Genomic DNA, 7,066 nt, shown 5'->3' on the forward strand with positions numbered 1-7,066 from the left:
ACTGGGAACTTAATGAACATTTTCTCAGCAGATTGAGGCTGGGGTTTATAAGAGAGGGAAAAAATGGAATTGTAGCCCTCTAATTAAACATGAAATGACACCTGTGGAACAAAGGCCATGCTTCTTATTCCCCAGGCCCTGGAGCAAGGTCAGTTCAAGTGAAGGCTAGTGCCTTATCTTTCCAATCACATCTAGTTCATTTCTTTTGCCAGAGAAAATTGAAAGCTTAATGGAATTACCTTTTTCTTTTTTCTAAGCACTCGAGGGTGCTACAAGGCATAAAGCAAAAACGTCCTTTTGAATAAAACCAATTTCCTTATAAATTATATCACAAAAGCACATTCAATAAACTCCCTAAAGGCAGAAACAAAGCCATGAAGACCAAGGCCCCCCTGCCAGCTCCCTCCTTAATACAAGTTCATTCAGCCATGGCCTGCAGTCTTGATGGGTAGCCCCTCTTTCTTTTTTCCTTTCTTACAAAGGCTTAGTAAGAGGCTCTGTTAAGAACTGATTCTGGATCGAGAACCTTAGTTTTGTGAGGAGGGAGGATCCTGTGAGTATCTAGAAGATACCAGATGCCAGCATCACCACATCTTGTGGGTCCCGTGTGTGAAACAGCTGCCGGCTTTCAATTACTCCATATTGAATGAGGCCATGTTGGTTCTTGAAGCCCTCTGGGTGTCACGAGCCCTCTTCCTCCACCAGAAACCCCAACAGTTAAAACCCAAAGTAGACGAGACTGCTTAACTCAGGCTCTAAATGCAACGCACTGTGCTTATTCCTTATTGCACTTTCTTGCAGCATTGATGAAGGTGTTTGTAATGATCAGAACATTCCAACCACCAGGCCAGAAGAACTCTCTGATAACAACAGAATGCCTGTAGGACCACACCACAGACGCCCATGATCCTGTGCTGAACGCATACAGACCCTACCCATGATCACACGCTCTCTGCCTGCTCCCCTGCATGTACCCCTCCCCCCCAATCTCTCCCTGCAGAACTCTAGGTGTCCATCTTGTGGGCAGAGAATTTGGTTGTTAAGGTTTGAGTGTCACCTCCCCTCACTGCTGGCACCCAAGGTAAATCTCCTCCTTTTCTTTTCTAAATCTTCCTCTCTTGAGTTATTGGCTTCTCTTGGGACCAATTTATCTGAATTTGTCAGGCAGAGTGTTGGCAAACCCAACCAGGAGCTGTGCTCTCGATTTGTCTAGACCCTTGTCCCAGAGGGGACTCCCAGGAGGGAGCAGTCAGCCCCGGCGCTGCACCAGGGCTTTCCTTCGATTCCTGAGTCAAGGGCTGTGATAGATGGTAACATGTGGACAGTAAGTGGAGACGGACATAGAGGGTAATTTAAGAGACATAGTGCTCAAAGGAGGCTCATATATTATACTGGTCCAGCGGTGCATAAGCAGCCAAGTCTCCATAAAATAGCCATCTGCAAGGACACAAGTCCGAGGTAAGGAGTAAGGAGTCATTCCTCTGTTCCTGTCTGCAGGGGAAGAGCTGGGATCTTGAAGACGTGAGGAAACACGACAAACAGCCTGCTCGCTCCGGCTCCGGCCCCCATGGCAGCCGGGCAGTCTCCACATATAGCCGCACCGCATGTTCTACTGGGTAGCAATTGTGGGATTGTGTGATGTGGCGATGGGCACAGAAGTCAAAGCTGGGCGGCAATCTCACCCTTCACGCTAAACTGTTCTTTCCTGGGATTTCTTTACCCACTGACACAGATGGGTGGGGTTGGCATGTTATCAATCAGCCCATGGAAGAAAACTGACGTGGGTGACGCTTTCATGAGGGCATCACAAAAGAAATGCTTCCCATAAGCAAAGCTGTAATAATCTCTCCCACCATTTAAATTCACCCAGTGGCTCAGGCCTGAAAGCAGATTCAAAACTTAAAATCAGAATCTTACCCTCTGATCCTGAACTATTCTTTAGGCCAGAGAATGCATTTTTTTTCTTTTCTTAAAAAAAAACAAAACCTGTGGTTTGGATTATTTCTCTCTTGTCTCACTGCCTCTATATCTATCCTTGTGTTTCCACCTCTGCCTGCCTCTCCCTCCCCCCCCCCTCTCTTTAGAGTAGGTGTCGGTGACGGAGCTTGGTGTCTGGTGTCATGTTCCATAAACTTAGCTACTCCTTTAAATTCCCATCTGAAAATCCATTGAGGGTTGTTGTTGCTGTTGTTGCTTTCTCCTTAGTTTTAGCTGCATTAAGTCATTCTCAGGGTCCTGGGATATAATAAAAGATAACTGAGCTGAATCAAAAGGGGAAGAAGACTTCAATGATTCCATTTGGATTCGGATTCTTAAAGAGCTAAAATGTATTTGTTATTTGCCTGAATTTCATACACTTAGGCCCCACTGTATTTCAAAACCAATTATTTTACTGAGTGGCTTCTCACAACCCACTGTGTGTTTTGCTAGCACAATCATTGTGACAGATACAGGAGAAATACTTTTTTATACTGCATATGTTTTGAGGTAGCTTACAAAAACATATACAATAATAATGGCAAAGATGCAAATAGGTGAAATATGTGATTAGGGAAAACAAATAGAATATCAAGAGGAGGGGATAATTAGAAGAACTAGGGGTGCCTGCCTGGCTCAATCAGTGGAGCATGCAACTCTTGATCTCAGGGTTGTGAGTCTGAGTCCCACGGTGGGTGTAGAGATTACTTAAAATAGAAGAAGAAGAAGGTAGAGGAGGAGGAGGAGCAGGAGGAAGAGAGGAGGAAGGGAGAGGAAGGAGGAGGGAGAGAGGAGGATGAGGGGGAAGGGGAAGAGGGAAGAGGAGGAGGAGGAAGAAGAAGGGGAAGAGGAGGAAGAAGAAAAGGAGGAGGAAGAAGTAGTGGGGGAGGAAGAGGAAGAAATAAAAGACACTGTCCTTGCCCTCAAAGTCTGGTGGAGGAGAGAACACAGACTGAAAATTGTAAGAAATATGAGAAGACAGTGCATCATTATATAACTGAGAGGAAAGATTACAAATACAATATGAGCTCCCAGGAGAGGGAGGCCACGGAAGGCAGGAGTAAGTTTAGATAAAAAGATGATAGGACCTGGACAGTGCAGAGTGGAGAGATTTTTGAATAGGTATCAGGGAAAGCAAAGGACATACAGGGGACCAGACCTTCAGCAAAATGGCTCAGCAGCTGACATCAGGCAGGCATATTTGTGGGGAGATGGAAAACCCATGACTAATACAGAAAACGTGCAGTTTGTAGTTAGCTTATGGCCAAATGCTAGCAAGTCATGAAAGCCAAGCAGAAGTATTTACCTTGATGCTGCTAACGGTTTCCTAACAGAAATGATGTGGAAAAAAGATGAGATCCCCCAAGCGTCTGAGATTAGGGTTATGGAGATAAGCTGGGGGTCTAGGGAGAACACGAGGAGATAGGAGTTATACCCTGAGGGGTAAGGGGCAGAGGGAATGAAGAGGAAAATAAAGCCAGAAGAGATATTTTGGAAAAAAAGAGCCAATAGGAATTAATGGCTGAATGAATATAGGAAATGGAGGCGTTGGAACAAAAAACACCAAAGATTTATATCACAGTGCCTGTGGCCGTAGCCTTTGGAAGAGATGCAGAGGTTGAATAGGAAGAGCACTTCCAGGCAAAAACGTTAAGTTTTATTTTGGGAATGTTGAGTTGAAATAACGTCAGTAGTTTAAACTGTAAATATCATGTAGGCAGCTGAAAACATGAAATTTAAGTTCACCTGGGGTGACAGTGAGAAAAATATCAATGGGGTGATTTTGAATCCCTTCAGTGAAAAGCATCGTGGGTGGTGCCCAAGTCAGAGAGCAAAGGCGGCAGGTTGGAAAGGCACAGTGCAGAGCATTTCTTACTGGTAACATGGTCAGGAACAGAGGGTCAGGATAAGTCCTACATCAGAGAAGCCAGGAGAGCTGTTTCGAGAGGAAGAGGTCAACAGTATGTCCTGTGGGAGAGGAGCAAGAAAGAACTTTGTATTTTCTAATCTTTTCTCATTGTCGCTGACAATCCAACTGAATCCCCAAATGGGGTGTCACATTTGACATTCTGAGAGATTCTGCTCAGCAAACCAACCCAAGGAACTCTTTTCCCTCCTCTGCTAAAAAAAAAAAAAAAAAAATTAAAAGCTATTGCTCTTCAGGAAACGAATGCAACATCTTGTAGACCCAGTCAGATTTGAAATAATATTTCAGTGTTCTCGCTATAATGTAATGGTGCAGTGATGTATAAATCGCCCTGGCAGATCATATGGGAATTGACATATGAAAAGGGTGTCTTTAAAATCATATAAAAATCTCACTGAACACAGCATGCTATTTGATATATAAATTTGACAGTGTTTTCCTTATATTGGTTTTTCTTGTATAAAATAAGAGCAGATCGTGTATGAGAAGTCACATACCCCCCCTTGCTAACTGTGCTGTTCATGTAATTGTGTGCAGAGAACCCACATGCCTGGTATGAGTAACAACTTTGGCAAGTGCTTGCTGCTGCGAACACTTACAAGCGTCTCCATTTGCTATTTGGATTCACATCTTGACTGGTCGTTCTCTTTATGTGATTTTTTCCCCGTCTCAAATCATTTTCTCTGCTTCTTATACTACACTGTTCACTCTGGGCATATGGCCACGGAGACGGAAGAAACACACATTGTTGTTGATTCTGCAGTGCTTGTGATGTCTGTTAACTCTGCTGGTGATTTCTCAAGAGCAAGAACATGGGGTGACTAAAAAATGTTTTGTCCTGATAGCACAAAATGGAGAAGTATCTAGAATTGTTTGTTTCCTTCTTGCAGAAAGGAGACATCATGGAAGCTGGACAGCTCTTTGCCGATCCCGCAAATTGCAAAGCACGTTCCCTTCGCTAATGCCGCGGGACCAAAGCTGCCCTCGCAGGGCTGGCTTCTGCCCATCTGGGAAACCTGGCAGAGTGTCGTCTGATACGACTCAAAATTCTCCCCCAGTGACCTGGGCTTGTACCTGCTCCCTTGGTCCTTCTGTCCGGGTTGGTAGGTGACCACACACAACCCTGAAGTACAGAGACTGTCAGGTGTCCCAGGTTACCAATCTGTGCTGCCAGGCGCTTGCAGCGGGGAGCTGTCAAGCACAGTCTTGTTGCAAACTCGAGCCCTCCGGGGCTCGGCTCTGTTCCTCTGCTTGTAGGTAAATAACTGCCACCTGTCTGTGCGGCAAGCTGCTGAAGGAGCTAAGACACCGTGATTTATAAAGTGTATATTTGGTTTTCCTCCCCTTTCCTGGCCGAGAGCTTTAAAACACTTGGAATTTCCTAAGTGTTGAGAGCAACAAAGGTGTCTCTTGTTGTGCTAATAAGGTGATATTCTAAAGCGCTTGAGGATGGCGGCTGGTCTTCCGAGGAGCCAGCCGTGTGCTTGGAGGGCTGGACTCTCACCCCACTCTCCACACCCACAGCGACCGGAGGAGCTAGAGGCTGAATCAATGACTAACAGCCAATGAGTTCATCGTGTAATGAAGCTTCTATAAAAACCCAAAAGAAAAGGACGGGGTTAGGAGAGCTAACATCGTGGTGAACTCTCGAATATCTGGGGGGGAGTGGCGAGCCTGGGGAGGGCATGGAAGGAAGTCCCACAGGACCGGCCCCAGACCTCGCCCCATGCATCTCCTCCGTCTGGCTGTTCCTGAACGACATCCTCTTATTAATAACCCAGGGATCTGGTAAGTAAAATGTTTCCCTGAGTTCTTTGAGCCTCTCTAGCAAATTAATGAAACGTGAGAGTGAGGTCATTAGAACCCTCAGTCGGTAGCCAATCAGAAGCACGGGTAACAGCCTGAGTCTGAAGTCCCGGTGGGGCTGGGGAAGGCCTGGGGAGGGCGGTCTTGTGGGACAGAGCCCTTAACCTGTGGGAACTGACACGATCTCCAGGTAGACAGTGTCAGAATTGAGTTGGATTCTTGGATGCCCTACTGGTGTCTGAGAATTGCTCGCTGTTTTCCAGGAAGAACCCCCTGCCCCACCCTGGATTTCAGTGCAGGAACCTAGTTTACAGACCCCCCTGGAAACTCTCTCTCTTTAGTGATTACTCATTAAGAGAACAAGTTAGGGTGCCTGGATGGCTCAGTTGGTTAAGTGTCTGACTTTGACTCAGGTCAGGATCTCATGTATGGCTTGTGGGTCCAAGACTTGCATTGCGCTTTCTGGTGTCAGTGGCTCCTAATCCTCTGTCCCTCTCTGTTCCTTCCCCACTTATGCATGTGGGTGTGCACTCTCTCTCTCTCTCTCAAAAATAAACAAACATTAGGGGCACCTGGGTGGCTCAGTCAGTTAAGCCTCTGCCGACATGATCTCGTGGTCCATGAGTTCAGGCCCCACACTGGGTTCTGTGCTGACAGCTCAGAGCCTGGGGCCTGCTTCAGATTCTGTGTCTGCCTCTCTCTCTGCCTCTCCCCTGCTCATGCTCTGTCTCTCAAAAATAAATAAACATTAAGAGAAGTTTTTTAAAAAATAAAAAATAAATAAATAAATAAATTTTTTTTTAATGCAAGTTAAATGGAGCACCTACCTGGCTCAGTCAGTAGGGCATGTGAGTCTTGATCTCAGGGTTGGGTCATGAGTTCAAGCTCCATGTTGGGTGTATAGGTTATTTACAAAAATAAAACAAAGAATACAAATTAAATATTCTTTAAGTATTTCTCCTGTTTCTTGCAGCACTCTTGGAAAGGGGCTAGTTGCTCTCATATCAGGTTGATCTCCTCTACACTGAGCAGCCTTGAGCAGCCTTTTCATATGTTGGTAATTTTTTCTGTTGTGATCTTGCTTATTTTTAATGAGGGAAGTCTACATGTATTCAGTAATGGAATTAAGATGTGTTCTTTTAGAATGGTGTGGCTTCAACTGCAAACCTTTGGGAGAAGGGAAATGTTTAGATTTATTGTAGTTTTTATTTGACGTCTTACAGATAAGGATGAGAATGTGTGGAGGGTTGTTGGTACCAAAGGCAATATCTTTTGGGCGTAAATATTTCTTGGAGCAACAACATGACCCATTCTGTTGCCAGAGAGCAAGTGTTGAAGAGCTTCCTGTAATGGCAG

The sequence above is a fragment of the Suricata suricatta genome, chromosome 1, assembly GCF_006229205.1.
Source record: "Suricata suricatta isolate VVHF042 chromosome 1, meerkat_22Aug2017_6uvM2_HiC, whole genome shotgun sequence".
In the NCBI taxonomy this organism is placed as follows: domain Eukaryota; kingdom Metazoa; phylum Chordata; class Mammalia; order Carnivora; family Herpestidae; genus Suricata; species Suricata suricatta.